This window comes from Camelina sativa, chromosome 18 (genome assembly GCF_000633955.1).
Source record: "Camelina sativa cultivar DH55 chromosome 18, Cs, whole genome shotgun sequence".
NCBI lineage: Eukaryota > Viridiplantae > Streptophyta > Magnoliopsida > Brassicales > Brassicaceae > Camelina > Camelina sativa.
Genome location: NC_025702.1, coordinates 2,771,634 through 2,781,107, shown reverse-complemented (window position 1 = coordinate 2,781,107; position 9,474 = coordinate 2,771,634).

The window sequence follows — 9,474 nt, the reverse complement described above, 5'->3', positions numbered from 1 at the left end:
ATGTGACATCTTTACCACAATATTTACAACAATTTATAACTCTTTCGCAACATATATATTTTATAAAAATTATGTATATAAATATATATTACATTTTTTTTTTTAATGGACTTCTATGTTACTTCTTCTTAAATCAATTAACTCTTTTGTTAGTTTTAATAACAACTGTAGAAGGTAAACTAACATCTAAATATATCAATTATTCGTTTTGCTTATACTTGGAAAATCATGAAGTGTTACTAAAAAACGTTTTATTTATATTCATGTTGTTTCAGGTATTAAGTGGTAGAAATGAAATGGATAGACTTGAAATAAGGTTATGATGGATTTTAATTATAAGTGTTTAAACACCATGAAATGGACTGACACGTTTATATTTATCCATGATAGAAAGATATATATATATATATATATATGTATTAATTTATGTTGTATACATACTTGATATAAATATACATAAAAACATGATGGAGGATATTTAGTATTCTATTACGGGCCGTAAGTGTTACAAGTGTGTTTTCGTCAAAAGGTATTAGCATGTGAATGGTGATGCTGTTTATGATAAACCGCTTATGTGTTAATTTGTTTCACGACAAAACACAATTTGCGTTGCATTAAAGTACATGTAATGCTATAATGTGTTGCAGATGTCGTTTGAGCAAAAACAATTTGTCGCGCAAGGTATTATTAGGTACACAAAGATAGAAAGAAACAAAAATGAACATCGGTTTTTGATATTAATATTCCGGTGAATTTTACTTTGTTTTATATATCCAAAAATTGCACTGACTGATAAGTTTAAAAGATATTAAAATGTTTAGGTAATTTTCAAAATGTCTATAAATTTTCGAAATATTTATGAACTTTTATGATTTATTTCTATTTATTTTTCTTGTTGAAGTTCAACACTGGATATAAACATAAATGTAAATTTAAAACAATTTTATTTTTTAACACGAGTAATTATATATTCCTTATTTTTTAATAAATATTTTTTTACACCAATTCTATATTGAAACTGATCAAACTAATAATATGTCTAAACTATATACTTTAATAGCATGTATTTTTATTATTTTTTGAGGGAAAAAACTAGCTAATTAAGGACTCGACTCATTATTATGACATCCATTCTTGCTGGTTCGTGAGCACGAAACTTTTTCCCGTTGTTATTTATTTATTTTTTTTATTTAGTTCCTTCAGTTATTTTTTTTTGGTCCTTTTGTTTTGTTTTGTCCAATTTTACTGTAAATGGTTTTCTTTTTGTATAGTAAATACCAAATTTACTACCAAAAAAAAGATCAAATCGAGTAGACCACTTGAGATTGGAGTGTGTGTACTGTACTACTACGTTGTGTATATTCACACCTTATACGCCAATGAAACTTTGTAAATTATTCATAAAAATCAGGAACGTCACAAGCTAAATGATTGTTGTACCTTAGACCGACGATATCTTTCTTAACATGCAAACGTGCCTTTATTTGCGTGCGTGACAGAAGCTTACTTTACTTGGATTTACGTGGGCTACTTTTTTTTTTCTATCGTACGTGGGATACTTCATACTTCCCAACGAGGAAACCTGAATTTATCTTATTAAATAATTTGCAATATATATTTTGTGTTAATTCACGTTAATGCTGTAAATGTACTCAAATTTTTGTCTCTTTATTTGTTTGTTTTCGCAATGGAAATTTTCTCTTGCCTTCTTGGTTCTAGACCCGAATCTAGCTTAATTGGTATTTATAGGCCGTACGCATGCATATACATAACCTAATTACAAAATTATGTATGTAATCTAACCACATTTCGATAAATACAATTATAGCATCTTTGAAATGACGAAAATTTATTTTATTCTTCACACATGAAAATTCTTGTTCTTTATAGTCTCTGAACTATCTTACGTTTACATACATGATACATATCATCGATAAAATACATTTTCACGTCATATATGTGTCATGTGTGTTATAGTTGGAAAAAATTGCCGAAGAAGACAACAATTAGGGAGGCTAACGCCTAACCATAACCTAATTACAAAATTATGTATGTAATCTAACCACATTTCGATAAATACAATTATAGCATCTTTGAAATGACGAAAATTTATTTTATTCTTCACACATGAAAATTCTTGTTCTTTATAGTCTCTGAACTATCTTACGTTTACATACATGATACATATCATCGATAAAATACATTTTCACGTCATATATGTGTCATGTGTGTTATAGTTGGAAAAAATTGCCGAAGAAGACAACAATTAGGGAGGCTAACGCCTAACCGTAGCCGGCGAACGTTTCAGATCGCGAACGTCGTGGAATGATAATTGTAAAACGTGTCCTTTATCTTACACGTGTCCGCAACTCTCATTGGACACGCCGTTTAGGGTTTCGTATTCCAAACCGATCTTGTACATTTTTGGACATGATCAAATCCTTTGAATCTCTTTATGTAACATACATGTCTGTTTTTTCATATGTAGGTGTCAATATATAAAAAAGGAAAGTTTTCCCATGATTTGTGCTTGTTTATGATGTCCATGTGATATTTATATGTTATGTATATATATATATATATATATATATATATATATATATATATATATATATATATATATATATATATATATATATATATATATATATATATATATATATATATATATATATATATATATATATATATATATATATATATATATATATATATATATATATATATATATATATATATATATATATATATATATATATATATATATATATATATATATATATATATATATATATATATATATATATATATATATATATATATATATATATATATATATATATATATATATATATATATATATATATATATATATATATATATATATATATATATATATATATATATATATATATATTTGGGATAAAGCGTTACATTTGTGTTCTCTTCATATGCGTTATGTCTATACTTCATAATAAATAAGTCAAAGAACAAAAAAATATAAATATGAATTATGTATTTATTATAGTAATAGATGTAGTTAAAAACAAAATGAGCTCAACATTTGAGAGTGGTTAGTAACTTGCTTTTACTATTGTTTATAGTATCCAAATATAACCGGACAGGTACTGTTGTCAATTAACCACACGACAAAAGAGGTCAGTATCCACGTCATCAGCAATGGATATTATCCCATGCTACCATGATTTTGGAACTGAGAGGACCTATTTCCCACAAATATCCCATTTCAATTATTTTTAAAATATCGAAAAGATCAAAACTATATCGGCTAACTCCATATGGGTCGATCGGATCCGATGTATAATACTCTCATCCATATAGAATGATATACAGTTGAATAATATGGTCAATTAAATTACATATAGATGGTATATATATAATTGTAATGGTTTATTTGTTTTTAACTTTTTAATTAGTTTGGAAGTTATTAACAATTTTAACTAGCTAACAGACTTGGTACATGTTCAGAGTTTTATCTTCAAAATTGTGTTGACGGAAACTTAAAACTGAATCATTTCATACAAAGAGAATAAAATTTAGTTTAGTTTAAATAATGTAATATAAAAAAGACTTCAATATCTGTTTTCTTAAATCTGACAGAATCAATTTAAAATACTTTTTTTTGTCAATCTATTGTTTGTTTATATACATAGAGAAACCGACCAAGGATACAAAAAGATCGATGACAATTAACTATTATATTTCTGGATATTTTGAAAGTAGTACGAATAAAAATTCAAGAAGTGGATACTTTTTTTTTTTGGTAAAAGAAGTGAATACTTGTTCTATTTGCTAGCTAAACTTTAATCATCTTTCTTTTTAATATATATTGAAACTCAAAATTTGATTTCATTTTCTCTTAACAAAATTTCATAGATTTTTTTTACAGAAATGAAAATGTTTCGTTTTTAGCTCATGCAGCTATACATCACTAACATGGGTCAATCACTGATCCGCATGTTATCATTATAGAACTTGTGGTCGTGGTTTTCCCTTCAGTCAACATCAGTCTTTTGAATATTTTCTCCTTTTGTGAGAAACTTTATTCACTGAAAACAAGTTTCACTATGAAAAAAACAAATATCAAGTAAATAACAATATTAAATGTTACCAACAACAAGTTGAGGGGAATTAGACAAATCTTAAATACTAATTTCCTATGTTGGTTCCTCTAATAAAGACATTAAAAAGTTATTGTCTTGTTTGTTTTCTGAATTTTGCCCCCACACGGTATCGAGTTACAGTCATATAAAGTAGCAAATAAAATAAATATATATGATCGATGTGACAATGATGAGTTAGATTTTCTGTACCAAACCTGCAAGTTGTAACTGTAATAAGATATTGTTAATATTCCTTTTTCTTATTTCGTTCAACAAAACAAAATTGTTAATATTTATCCAAAAGAATAGTTAAAATAATTATGTTAATATCTCTTCTTTATGAGTTGCAGTTATCAGCTTATGCTTTCTATTTTAGGTTCGTGGGCCCATTCGGTTTAAGAGTAAACCATAATTGCACACATACATATACACATATATGTATATATATATATTATATTTTTTTGCTTCCATGTATAATTTTAACGTTTATAAATTCTAATTTTATTTATTTAATATCCCCCATATTTTATATAAGATGCTGTAGACATTTTATTTTGTTTAACAATATATGATGTTTTGAAGAAAAAACAAATCAAAATTTTCTAGCAAAAATTTTAAATTTCTACAAATATTAAATTATTTTTTAAATGTAAGAACACAAAACATAATAAATTAATTAATGTATGAATTATTCAAAATAAAATAGGCAAGATGACCTTATTATTTGTGTTTCACTTCATTTGGAACCTAAACTATTCTTAAAATTGCCGGAGTCATCATTTTTTTGTCTATTTGTATACTTTAGTAAGTATCAAAATACATTTGCATCAAAAAGATTGAAAATAAAAAAATAGAATGACTAGTACTCCAAAAAGAACCCAAGAAAAAACAAAAGAATGACCAGTGAACTGAATTCAAAATTGATGTAACTTCAAGTCCACTAGAGGACTGGTAAGAAGGTTGGCTACACTAGAGTAACGTTTTGTGTAGTAGATTCAAAGATCCTCTACTATGTCCTCACAGGCAACGGCAGAGAAAAACAACTAGATAAGCTGGAGGTATACGTGATTTGACTCATTTCTATACCTTTCAAAGGCAATGAAATTAGCTAAATCACTTATTAGATCAGTTTAAAATTTGTAAAATGGGGAGATAATCAAAATCCTGATCGTCTATCTGGAATAGCATGGATCGGACTCAATGCTCTAGATACATATAGCATCCTAGTCATAGTTGTTTTTGTCAAAGATTAAGATGTAGATATTGTAATATCCACTATTATTTGTTTAAACTTTACTAAAAATATCCATTATATATATATATATTTAATGACGATATTTTTTTCATGGCTGAAATTTGAAAATCAGATCATCAAGCAGTAGTTAGTCGCCCAAGACTGAGAAACAAAAGAAAAAACGAATCTACTTTAATTGGGGTCACCTACCAGAAAGTATTGTTGAAGACGTACGGACGTTGTTAATTACTCCAGAATATAAAGCAAGAAAAAGGGAACGTAAATAATTGATCCCAATCATATCTATTATTTTATCTGTATGTACAATACTACATTTTTTCATCGTTTACAGGAAAAATATAAGTGTTGGTCACATTTATAATTCATTCAAGCTATGTGGGTCAACTTGGATATGAATGCCTCACAGTGTTGTGCTTGATAACTAAAGTCAACTCTTAGATTGTATTTTTTATAAGAATGGTTAATATTATTTGAAGATTTGACCAGTAGGTTTTGATTTTCAAGGCAAGCAAAAGTGAAAGTTGAAACTTTTGGAATTGTTTACCGGTAAGTTTTTATATTCTGCAAATTTAAGAAAAGAGTGAGTACGAGATAGAGACAACAAACATTTATATACATAGAATCTTATAATCATTAGAATCTTATATACACATATATATATCTATATATATATGTATATATATAATTGCTTTGCTACTTTACTAGTCATATGAAACAAGCCAAATCAACTAGAGACCAAAGCCATCATTTTCTTTATTTTATTTCAAAATTTTACTATTTTCCTTAAAACTTTATAAAATTAATTAAAATGGTAGAAATTTTGAGAAAATAGATAGAACTATCTTAATTTTATAACCTTTATTGTTACAAAGTTAAGAATCTCATTAAAATGTATACCAATAAAAAATTGTATTGTAAAACGACTGTGTAAAAATATTATCCTGATAAATATTTTTATAAATCATAAAAAATAATTTGAAGATATTTTCACAGTAAAAGGAGTAAAGAAGTCAACAAATAAATAAATAAAGAGAGATAATGACGTTCGACCTAACAAATAAACAAAAAAAAATATTGACAAATAAAATTAATACACAACAATCGACGAAAAAAGAAATAACCAAACGACAAAAAAAGAAGAACGAACAAAAACAGAAATGACCAAATAAAAAATACTAATAGGGATAGATTGTTAGTTTAATTAATTGTTCATTAAATTGAAGTAAACGTAAGGCTACGGAAAAATAAAAATAAACAAATGTGTCAAAAAAAGACAGAACAGTGGGCTTGTCAAAGCGGTTTTGATCGAAACCAGGGACTTCCTTTCCTCAGTAGTCGTGGCTCGTAAGATGCCAGTTGTCACATCTTATTTATTATTTATATAGTCTTTTATATGTCAAGAAAGAAAAAGTAGTAATATTTATCTTTAATTGTATTCATATGCTCATATGCTATTTTTAGTCAATGTCTGGTTGCTGTCGAGTTTTATTTTTTAATCAACAAATTGCATTGGGACGCATACTTCAGATAAGATAAAGGATGAATGTGTAAACTGCCCCCTATTACATTTTGCTATTTCAAGAAGATATTTCTTTTTTATTTATTTATCAAAAGGATATTTCTATTCATGTATAAACTATCTAGAATTAATATGAAGAAAAAACAAAACAAAAAAAAAATCTATCTAGAATATATATTATTTTCTAAAAACTAACAAAAATTAATAATCATGAGAATGGTTTATATAACTTGATCGGTGATTTTTGATGATATATAAATAAGATGTAGATTAATTATCTGTTAATAATTGTATAAACCATATATTGACCGGAGTTTATAATTTAATTGTTCATATTACTGATATTTTAGTATAATACAATTTTACATATAAAATTAGTACTACTAACATGTAAAAAGTTACTGAAATTTCTAAAAGAAGCTTATGCACATTGAACATAGAGGAATTAATTAATCATCTTATTCGATCATTTGTGAAACGACGTGATCTATTTTTTTTTTAATAATAATAATAATAATAAAAATTAACTATGATTAGTGGTCCTATATCCACTAGTCATTTAACCTCAATCACAAATAATAGCGGAATAACAATACCAATTAAATAACCAATAATAATCCATAATAGAATAACCAATATCCAATCCTAACCATTTCAATGTCAAACAACAAGAAACACCAAACCGGCAATCTTAGCAATGTTTCTAATGACCCAACTGTAGCAACCTAGCAATACCAGACAACATCCAATCGAGTCCTTAGAACATCTTCCTCTTCATTGCTTTGATTCCACGATCACACTTTGCCTTTACCTGCACCACAAACACAAATTGAGATGCATGAGTATTTGATAAATACTCAGTGAGGCAATCCTCCCATCTATTGGGCTCTACACACAAGCAATAAGATCTCTCATGCCACAAAAAACAACAATGAAACAAACCATGAACATGAACAAGTGACCCGACACGATCCGGTTACTGTCGGAAGAGTGTCGACCGACACTGGACATTTGGTGTCGACCAACACCACTTGGGTGTCTACCGACACCTGCTCGACACCCCCCGAAACCCTAACGATGTCGACCGACACCTCCACATGGTGTCGATCGACACTCGCTAAGTTCTCGATCCGTCCTCGCGTTAGTGTCGACCGACACCATTGTCGAGCAGTGATTTTCTTCGAGCAACACCTCCGAATCTCGCCTCCAAACTGCTCCTTTTCGTCCCACACAATCCCAGGAACGAATCCAAGCCTCAGGAGCTACGAAAAACTCACATACAACCAAAACGAACAACCAAACAACATACAATATCACAGAAGCAGAGATCTTAGCTTAGATAAGCCATGGTCATGCACTCACCTTAGCCAACAAAGAGATCTAAGCCCAAAAGACGAAGTTACCACCACAAAAACCTTTCCACCACGTTCTTAGCCTTGGATCTTCACTCTCACAGCAAGATCTCTCCAAAAACACCTTCAAAACTCGCAAACTCTCTCTAAAACATCAAGAACAGTTTCTCTCCTTTTCTCTCTGTATTTTTCTCAAAAACGGCTTGAGACAAAACAACCACGACCTAGGTCGTTTTCTACCTTAAATAACTCGGTTAGATGGTTTTCCCTAAACCAAACCGGTCCAAATCAATAATTGAATCAATCTGGCCGAACCAGAATAAGTGGTGTCGACCAACACCACCATGAGTGTCGATCGACACCCACCCCCAAAACGCTAAGTTTTGGTTCGTGGGCGTTACAATTCTCCTCCACCAAAATAGATTCGTCCTCGAATCTTGAAAAACACTCAGCCAAGGACTCATGTGCTATCGACTCCACGGCCCGCACTCCTCCGACTGATATACGAAAGATCACCTCTAGGTGATAGACTCACGCTCCAGGCGTTATTTGCTCTCGACTTTTGGACTTTCCTTTACTCACAGGCCTAAACCTTGAGTTTTTATTGGCTTTTCATCATACCTAAGTCTGCTTGCCATAATGTTGGCTCATTATCGGGCCTAAACCCGCATGCCATAATGTATAAGGAGAAATCCAATATTCGTCTCTCGGGTCGTCACCCTACAGCGCCTTCGGATCGTCATCCGAAGTCGATATTCCAACCACACTCCCAAGCCACAAATTCTTAGAATATGGTGGTATTAGGAGAACCGAAGTCCCCCAAAAGTCGCGAGCAAACAATTCTGAACACGTCTGAGTCCTATCCCTATCCAGGTTTCCTTCCCGTGGCTCGCGTAAGACCACACATGTCCTACCAACCACATATCCCCTCACTGGGATACCTCATGACCACACAAGGATCATCTCACTGCCCTACAGGATGCCACCAAGGGGCCAAACAAATGTCCTAAATAGGACCGCCACAAAGACCAAACAAATGTCCTAAACAGGACCGCCACCAAAGCCAAACAAATTTCTTAAACAGGACCGCCACAAAGGCCAAACAAACTTCCTAAACAGGACTGCCACCAAGGCCACTCGTCCCGAAGGACCGTCACGAAGACCATATGTCCCGAAGGACCGCCTCAACAGGCACTCTGGCTAAACAGCCCGCCACGAAGGCCA